The sequence below is a fragment of the Crocuta crocuta genome, unplaced genomic scaffold, assembly GCF_008692635.1.
Source record: "Crocuta crocuta isolate KB4526 unplaced genomic scaffold, BGI_CrCroc_1.0 scaffold13, whole genome shotgun sequence".
In the NCBI taxonomy this organism is placed as follows: domain Eukaryota; kingdom Metazoa; phylum Chordata; class Mammalia; order Carnivora; family Hyaenidae; genus Crocuta; species Crocuta crocuta.
In genome coordinates this window covers 2,838,820-2,847,132 of record NW_027530007.1, presented here as the reverse complement: position 1 = coordinate 2,847,132, position 8,313 = coordinate 2,838,820, and positions in this window count along the sequence as shown.

Below are 8,313 nucleotides of genomic sequence, written 5' to 3'. Positions count from 1 at the left end.
CCGGCCCGCCGGCGCCCCCTCCTGCCCACAGCGGCGGTTCACCGGGGAGCCAGTGGGCGGCCGGTGTGCCCTCAAGGACCTGCTGGCAGAGGAGGCGGAAGGGCCCCTCCTCGTTAGCATCTCTAGAACAAGCTTATGACCATTTGTTGTGGGGAAAGAGCTGAGGGACTTTCCAGGTGGCTGCAGCCTGAGATTCTGGTTTTGATCTGGGAGCAGTTTTCTGTGAACCGAAAGTCAAAACAGTCGCTGTCTTGATGACCTTCCCTCCTTGTCTGTGCACAGTGGCTCGTTCCCCCTCCTTCCGGTTAGCGGAGTCGGAGCGCTGCCAGTGGCCTGTGGCTGGGAAAGCCCCTCCAGGGTCCTCGCTCCTGCTCTGCCTCGCTCCCTCCTCGCCCCGTTAGTACAGAGAGCTGAGGACAGTGTGACGGAGAAAGGGAGAAGCTTCCACAGAACCGTGTGTGTGTGTGTGTGTGTGTGTGTGGCTGGGGGGGTGTGTTTCATGTAATTCAGTTTTTAGGAACAAACAACTTTGGTTCGCACAGAAATACCTGCAGCCTCACGGAAGCAGACTCGGCATCAGTTTTATCCAGGTCGATCGTGTCCTAAGTACCCAGGACCCCGCAGGACTTAGTCCACTTGTAGAGAAGCTACCTGGCAGAGTGTTCCAGAAGAAGAGACGCACAGGAAAGCCTCCCCCCCACACCCCCGCGGTGGCAGGCTAGCGCCATCTGCACCCGCCCGCCCCTTGAAACACAAAGTTGGTAGGGGCCAGGGCCTTAAGAGGCCGGCCACCTCCTGGTGTCGCCAGGCCGTCCCCTGTCCCCTGGCCGTCAGCATGCTCCCCTGCAGCCTCTGCTGCCTGTACCCCCTCCCGCGCCTCCTGTGCTGGGCGCCCAGACGCCAGGCTGCAGCCCGTGCTGGTGGCCCTGGAGGAGGAGGGTAAGGGCCCTGCCCGCTGTCTCTCCTCTGCCAACCGGTGGGTCACCCAAGCCACAGTCCCCGAGGTTGGGCGTCCGCCTCGTGTTGCTGGCCTGGGGCTCGAGGGGGGCGCCCCCTGCCCCCATGTGCCCGGCTGGCACTAGAGCAGAGCGCCGTCCAGAGCTGTCCTCGCCCCCCTCGGGTGCTCCCCTGGAGGTCGGGAACCCAGAGCCGCTTGTGTGCGGGGGGACCTGCCGTGGCCGAGGTCTGCGCTCCCGCCCCCCCCCGCAGCCCGAAGTAGGGCGTGAGGATCCCAGGCTCGTCGCTAAGCAAGGTGCAAGGTCACTGATGCTTCCCCAGCGGGACGCAGAAGCCGCGAGAGATTTGAGGAGGCCTCTCGGAAATCCTAGCAAGCGGGGGAGACCGGTCCCGGTGGGGATACTTCNGGGAGCTCATGTTTGCAAAGCAGATCCCCCCCGCCCCGACTGTGTCTGACCAGGACACGTCTAGATTAACTGTCCGTCTGCTGCCTGTCGGCCCCCACCCTGCTCTCAGGTGTTCGAAAGGAAGTCTCTGCATCTTTTCTGCCCCGCCCGTGTAAGGCCAAGCAGACGCGTCTTCATTTGCTGAGCGCCCAGTGGAGCGTATCTGAATTCGCTTTGAAAGCGGAAGTGTCAACAGGCACCGCATCAGTCTGTCCAGTTTGGGCCTTTAGCTGGACCTGCTGCGTAAGCCTAGAAACGTCAGCCATGAAACGACATGAGATGGGTAACTGGGAGAGGACGGGACNCTGAGGGGTGACCTGTCCCTGCCCCGCCCCCCGCCCTGGGCCCGTCCTCCTGGGAGAACAGGGCTGAGCGTGTCCGCTGGGCGCGGGGGCGGTTGCTGCCTGGACGGGGCGCAGGGCCTTGCTTCCCACCAGGGAGGCCGAGTGGGTCCCCCGCCAGCGAGAGACCTAGATGGGGCGGTGGGGGGCAGCGTGGAGACCGGGGCATGTCACCGTCAGGACCGTGTCCGGGCGTCCCTGTCCCACGCTGGGGCGCTCCATCCTGGGCTCCCGTGCGGCGAGGAGAGGGCCGTTCTCAGAGGGGCCGCGTCCCCTGGGCTGGGGGCGGGGGGTGGAGGGACGGTGGGCAGGAGGGGGCAGGAAGGTGCCATTGCCCTTTTGCACAGAGAGAAACTGCCCCCTGGCTTTGATGAAGTAGTGGACACTTGAGGATGTCTCAGACCGTGAGGCGCATTCAGAACCGAGTTTTTGAAATGACTTTTTTATGCCAAATGTGACATTTATTTTTTAAACAGTNGAGGCTCAGGTAGGTCCTGGGGGGGAACCTGCTTACATGCTTACATCCCCACTGCAGATACAGGGGTGTCTGGGCCCACCAGCTGCATCCCATTTGCTCGCAGGCCCTCAGGCCTCCTGGGAGAGAGGTGCCAGGTGACTGGGTCCCTAGCCAGTCCCCCTGGCATTGCGGGCAGTGCGCCGGGTGGGGAAGCCCTTGCCCGGAGGGAGTATATCGTGGTGTCTAGAGGGAGGTACCAGGAGGGGGCATCTCCGAAAGCCGCAGAGCCTGATGCCGTTGCTGGTTTTCTGTGTCCTCTGCCTGATTTTCACTGCCAACCCACGCCGTGTTCCCAGGAGTGGAGGGACTTTGGGGGAGTCAAATAAAACTCCAGAACCGCTGGGGGTACAGGAGCCAGAGATTTACTGGTTGTGGGACCCATGCAGATTTGGTGACCTCACAAGGCAGCGACAGGAGCCACAGGCACATCCAGAAAGGGGAAGGTCCCCAGGGACCAAGAGGCGCGGGGGACAGACGCATGCCCAGAGTCCCCAGGGGAAGAAGGGATGGCCCATGGGCAGTAATGAAGGCCGGAAACCAGAGTCCCTGGTCAGTTCTTGACCGTGACTTAGCCTGGGAAGCACGTGGAGAACAGNCCCCACTCTCTGCGGGGGGGTGGTGGCATCCTTCCAGAAACACGGCGAGGCAGGCTCCCCGCCCACCGACACTCGGGGCTACGGGGCCCAGCTCGTGTCTGTGAAGGCGATACTGGAGAAGCACTGGTACCGCTCCCCCCTTGGGGAGCCCCCCCCAGACTCGTGTTCAGGGGTCCTGGCGGGTCAGGACATCCAGTGCCCACAGCTGCAGAGACTGGCTGGGGGGGGGCCTGTGGCCCAAGTTGGTCAAATCAAAGTGCATCCAAGGGCGTGGCCGGAAGCTGCCCTGTGTCCCTAGACCCCAGCCCGAGGGTGTGTCACCCTAGAGCTGCTGGCAGCCACCGCCCATCACAGAGGGAGGGACAGATGAGGGCAGGGCCCAAGGAGCCGTCCCCGGGCCCAGATGGCCAGTCATCTGCAAGGGCTTCGCCTCGTGAGAACAGGGCTGCAACCTGGGGTAGGGAACGCGAGAGGCGGCTGGTGGTATCGTGGGGAGGGGGCTCAGGAAGCCCAGCGGAAACCCGACGCTGACCCCAGAGGTGATTCGGGCCAAACAGAGGGCAGATGTCTCCGTCTGGGGCGGGGGTTTCATCAGTCCGGGGTGCTCGCACCAGCTCCGGCCGGCCCCCTGCTTTGGCTGTTGGTTATTGCTTCATTTGGACCATTTTTCCTGATTGACCAAGCCTTTTGTTTGTTTTGCATTATAAGTTATTATTATTATTATTATCATTATTATTATTTGAGAAAGCACAAACTGGGGAGGGACAGAGAGGAGAGACAGAATCCCAGGTAGGCTCTGGGCCGATGGGGGGTGGGGGACTTGAACTCACCAACGTGAGACGGTGACCTAAGCTGAGATCGAGAGTCAGACGCTTAACCGACTGAGCCACCTAGGCGCCCCTGATTCAGTCTTTGAAAAGCGGGTCAGAAAGGCTAGAGGGCAGGAGGGAGGGCTGTGCAAATCACAGAAGGAGGTTTTGGTGCAGAAGCTCGGGAGGGGCTGGTCTCAAGGTCTCTTCCGGAGACCCCTGCCAGCCCTGCGGAACCGCCAGAGCCCTGGAGCGTCAGCCGGCCTGCCCCGCCCCCACCAGAAGGGGGCAGTGTGGCCGGGCCGCTGGCTGCCCTCCGTTCTCTCCCCCATCTGCCCAGCCATCCCCGATCGGTCCACTGAGGACTCAGATCACAGAGATGCTGTGTGTGTACCGCGGGGGGAGTGTGCAAATGTCCAGGTATCATCGTCCACAGGTCGCCCAGACGGTGGTGCCTCCCCCCAGGGGGCTGGCGGCTGGGATCGCGAGGCTTGCACAGGGTGCGGTCAGTGCCCAGAGCGTCTCCACGCCAGGGCAGCCGATGGGAGAGGCAGGGTGGGGGTAGCAGCCAGAAGGGAGCCCGGCAGGTGCCCTCATCATCAGGGGGGCCTGGATCTCCTACACCCACCGCAGGCCACAGTGGCCGCAGACGGGGACCTTGAAAGGCAAGGGCTGACCCCACACCTGGGACTTTCCCGCTCACTGCAGGCGGAGAGCAAGGCCAGGAGGTCAGTGCGGCTACTGGACATAGGCAGGCATGGTGCCCCTGCTCTGGGAGGGCAGAGAGGAGGAGAGAGAGAATCCCAAGCAGGCTCTGCACGGTCAGTGTGGAGCCCGATGCAGGGCTCGAACCCGTGAACTGTGAGATCATGACCTGAACCCAAATCAAGAGTCAGACGCTTAACCGACTGAGCCACCCAGGCGCCCCATATGCTTTTATTTTTAACTGATAGAAAAAATACACACAACAGCACAAAGATGAGAATACTCGTCCACACAGATTACCTCCACCCAGCGTTAACCACTGTAAGATCTTTGCATATTGGCTTTTTTTAGAGAAAAACAAAATCACACATATTTTTGTAAAAATAACCCATGCCTGTTTTGACTGAATTCTAACAGTGGCAAAAAGTACACAAAGAAATGTAGAAAAAAAATTCAATTCAGTCCCCCAGAAATGAACGGTCATGGCATTAGGTGAACTTCTTGCAAGACATGGATACAAATAGAAGAGATTAAAAAAATAGTTTAGGGGCGCCTGGGTGGCTCAGTCGGTTAAGCGTCCAACTTCAGCTCAGATCATGATCTCACGGTTTGAGAGTTCGAGCCCCGCGTCGGGCTCTATGCCGACAGTTGGGAGCCTATAGCCCGTCTGCGTCTCCCTCTCTCTGCCCCTCCCCCGCCCACACTCTGTCTCTCTCTCAAAAATAAATAAACAGTAAAAATCTTTAAAAGTATTTTATAAACATGGGATCCTTCTCTTGAAGCTCATTTCCATTTCAAGAGTGCGTTAATAATTTTACTTCAGCTCAAGGAGTTACTGAACGCCACACAAATATTTTTTTCACACACTACCTACTATTTCCAAAAAGTCTCTTTAACATTAGAAAGAGTATGAAATGGTTAAGAGGCTGGAGTCCTCACTGATTTTTTTTATTGTCTCCTGAATGTGCACCCTCCCTCTCTGTGCCCCATCTCATCGAGGCCGGGGCACCACGATGTGCTGGCTGCACGTGTCTGCCTGCACTTTCGGGGGGTGCTGGCTGACCACGCAGCCCTGCCCAGCCCAGCCTCAGGGGGCCAGGCCCGGGAGAAGGGGTGCTCCGTTTAGATACCGGGCAGCTGCTGGCTCAAGGCTCAGTTCCAGCCCAGGGCATCCCACAGGGACCAGAGACCTTGTCTTCACAGAGCTTATGCTCCGCGTGCTCTTGAACCATCTCTCCTTCATTTGGGGTCCATGCACCCCTCTTTGGGAAGCACCCCCCCACCTCCTCTCAGCTCTCACTATTTAATACACCGACCGCTTTGGAGGAATGGGGATTTCGTAGCGGCCTCCTGGCTACTTCCACCTGCACTGCTGTGTTAAAAGTGCTCTTGGAGGTCACGAGTGACCTCCACAGCTTGGAGCTCATGGTCACGGCAAGCTAGGAGGCCACCGCCGCCACACAGCAGCTCCCACAGCTCGGGTGAGAGACCTCGTTTTACTGATGAGAACCCAAGGCCTCACTAATTTGCCCAAGGTACACAGCTCTCAAATGGCAAAGCCCAAAGTCTGTCCGCCCCGAGTCTACGCCCTTAATCACTGGGTCATCTCAGAAGCAGGTGCTCCAGGGAAAGAAGACACTGCCATTGGGCAAACCAGCGGCTCTCGGCCGGTGGCCAACCTGCGCCCAGACCATCGGAACTTCCCCTGCCTCCCTGGACCCCAGACATGGGCTTGGGGCCGCGCTTGCTCGGCCTCGCGTGTTCTTCCCCAGAGCTCGATCCACAGCAGAGAATGCCGTTAAGCCAGGGTGGTAGCTGGTGGGGAGGGTGGTCGCCAAGGCCCACAGGCTGCCCCAAACCGGGGAGACCACCTGACGGCAAAGCGGGGGGCTGGGGTGGATGGAGACTCGTCTGTACTCGTCTGGAGCTTACCTGCTCCTAATTTACTCCCTCTGTTAATTGGATTATGGGGGCTGCAAAGCTGACATTTCTCCCCCTTCCCACTTCCAACCACGAGGGAAAGAAATTTGCAAAGTGAATCTTCTCCCCCTTGGATTTCTAGTTATGTATAAAAAATACCACCAAGAAAAAAAAACCCAACAACAACATGAAATGGGGAAGAATTATCCACAATGCCCGGCTGCTACTCTACCTATTGTTTTCGTGTTCGGGGGTCCCTCCTGGGACATGTTGTCTCTGCCATCACAGGGTTTTATATTCTGCTTTATTTTATGCATATATTTTCATGAACATTCTCTGTGTTTGCTCCTGGTCTTCGTACGTCGTTTCCACGCTTGCGTAACACCCCGTGGGACAGAAGCCTCCTGGGGAACATTCCCCATCCTCTGTCATTGAACATGGACGTCACATCCGGCATTTGCCTCCTGGAGAAAATGCTGTAACATAAAGTATTTATACGGGAAAAAAGCCACTGTTTATTCTTTTATATTTATAGAAATACGGGGTTTAAAACGACCCAGTAAACATGAATTACTTTGTAATTGGAAAACAAACTCCGATAGGACAGTAGTTATAACAACAGCAATAATCAATGGCCCAGGAAGAAAAGGAGGGGAGAGTCTGAAGCCAGAGCACCAGGTCCCGAAATCCTCCTTGAGTCTTGAGCCCCTGCTGCTGCACTTAGCGTTTTCCAGTGAGTTTGAGCTCCCCGGGCCACCGGTTCCTTTTTACCTGAATTGTGGCTTCATCGCTGGCTGTTTTATTTTATTTTGTTATTAAAAAAATTTTTTTAAGTTTATGTATTTATTCTGAGAGAGAGAGAGAGCATGCACAAGCGTGGGAGGAGCAGAGAGAAGGAGACAGAATCCCAAGCAGGCTCGGCACCATCAGCACAGAGCCCGATGCGGGGCTCAAACTCACAAACCCGTGAGATCATGACCTGAGCTGAGATCAAGAGTCAGACACTTAACCGACTGTGCCACCCAGGCGCCCCTCCATCATTGGCTCTTTTAACCTGGGGTTGCAAGTGACAGAAGCCCAACTCAAACTAGGTCTGAAAGAACAAGGAAGTGCTGAGCCGCTACGGCGTGGCTGGATTCGGGGCAACAGGCGGCGTTGCCAGGAGGCCAGCTTCCGCCCCCTTTCGTTAGGCTTGTCCAGCGTCGTGGCTCCATCTACGGGAGGTGCAGGTAAGTTGGAATTTCAGATAAAGACCAAAAATGCACTGTTAGCAGACGTGTGTCCCATGCCGCATGCGGGACGTGTTAACTTGAAGCACTACTTGTCGTTTCTTTGAAATCTTGATTTCTTTTTATTTTTTTTAATTTTTTTTAATGTTTTATTTTATTTCTAGGAGAGAGAGAGAGAAAGACAGAGTGAGCAGGGAAGGGTCAGAGAGAGAGGGAATCACAGACTCTGAAACAGGCTCCAGGCTCCGAGCTGGCAGTCAGCACAGAGCCTGACGCGGGGCCGGAACCCACGAACCGCGAGATCATGACCTAAGCGAAAGTCGGACGCTTAACCGACTAAGCCACCCAGGCGCCCCTGAAATCTTGATTTCAAACACAGGGGGTCCTGCGTGTAACCGACTGTGTGTGCAGATGGGCTTTCCTGTAAGGGAGCTGTAAGCGCCTACGGGCCTGCGACGCTGGAGGAAGAGAGGGCGTGCGGCTCAGGGCTCCGCCTGGGACACCTTGGGGAGGACTTTGTTGTGTCCGGTGTGGGTCATTGTGACGACAGCCCCAGGAGGCGCCTGCAGAGCCCTCTCCCTTCCCCCGCATGTCATCCGCCTCCGCCCCGCACCCCCTTCTTGGATGTGGTGCGTTGACATTTGCTCAGTCTTGGTCAAGGGCTCTCCCGTGAAGGCTGGCCAGACTCCTGCCCCGTCCCTGCTCTCGGGAATTCGGGTGGGGCCGGTCTCCGAATAGACGGGGGGTCGGGGGGCATGGGGGTGCTTACAGCCCTGGGGTGTTGTGCCAACCC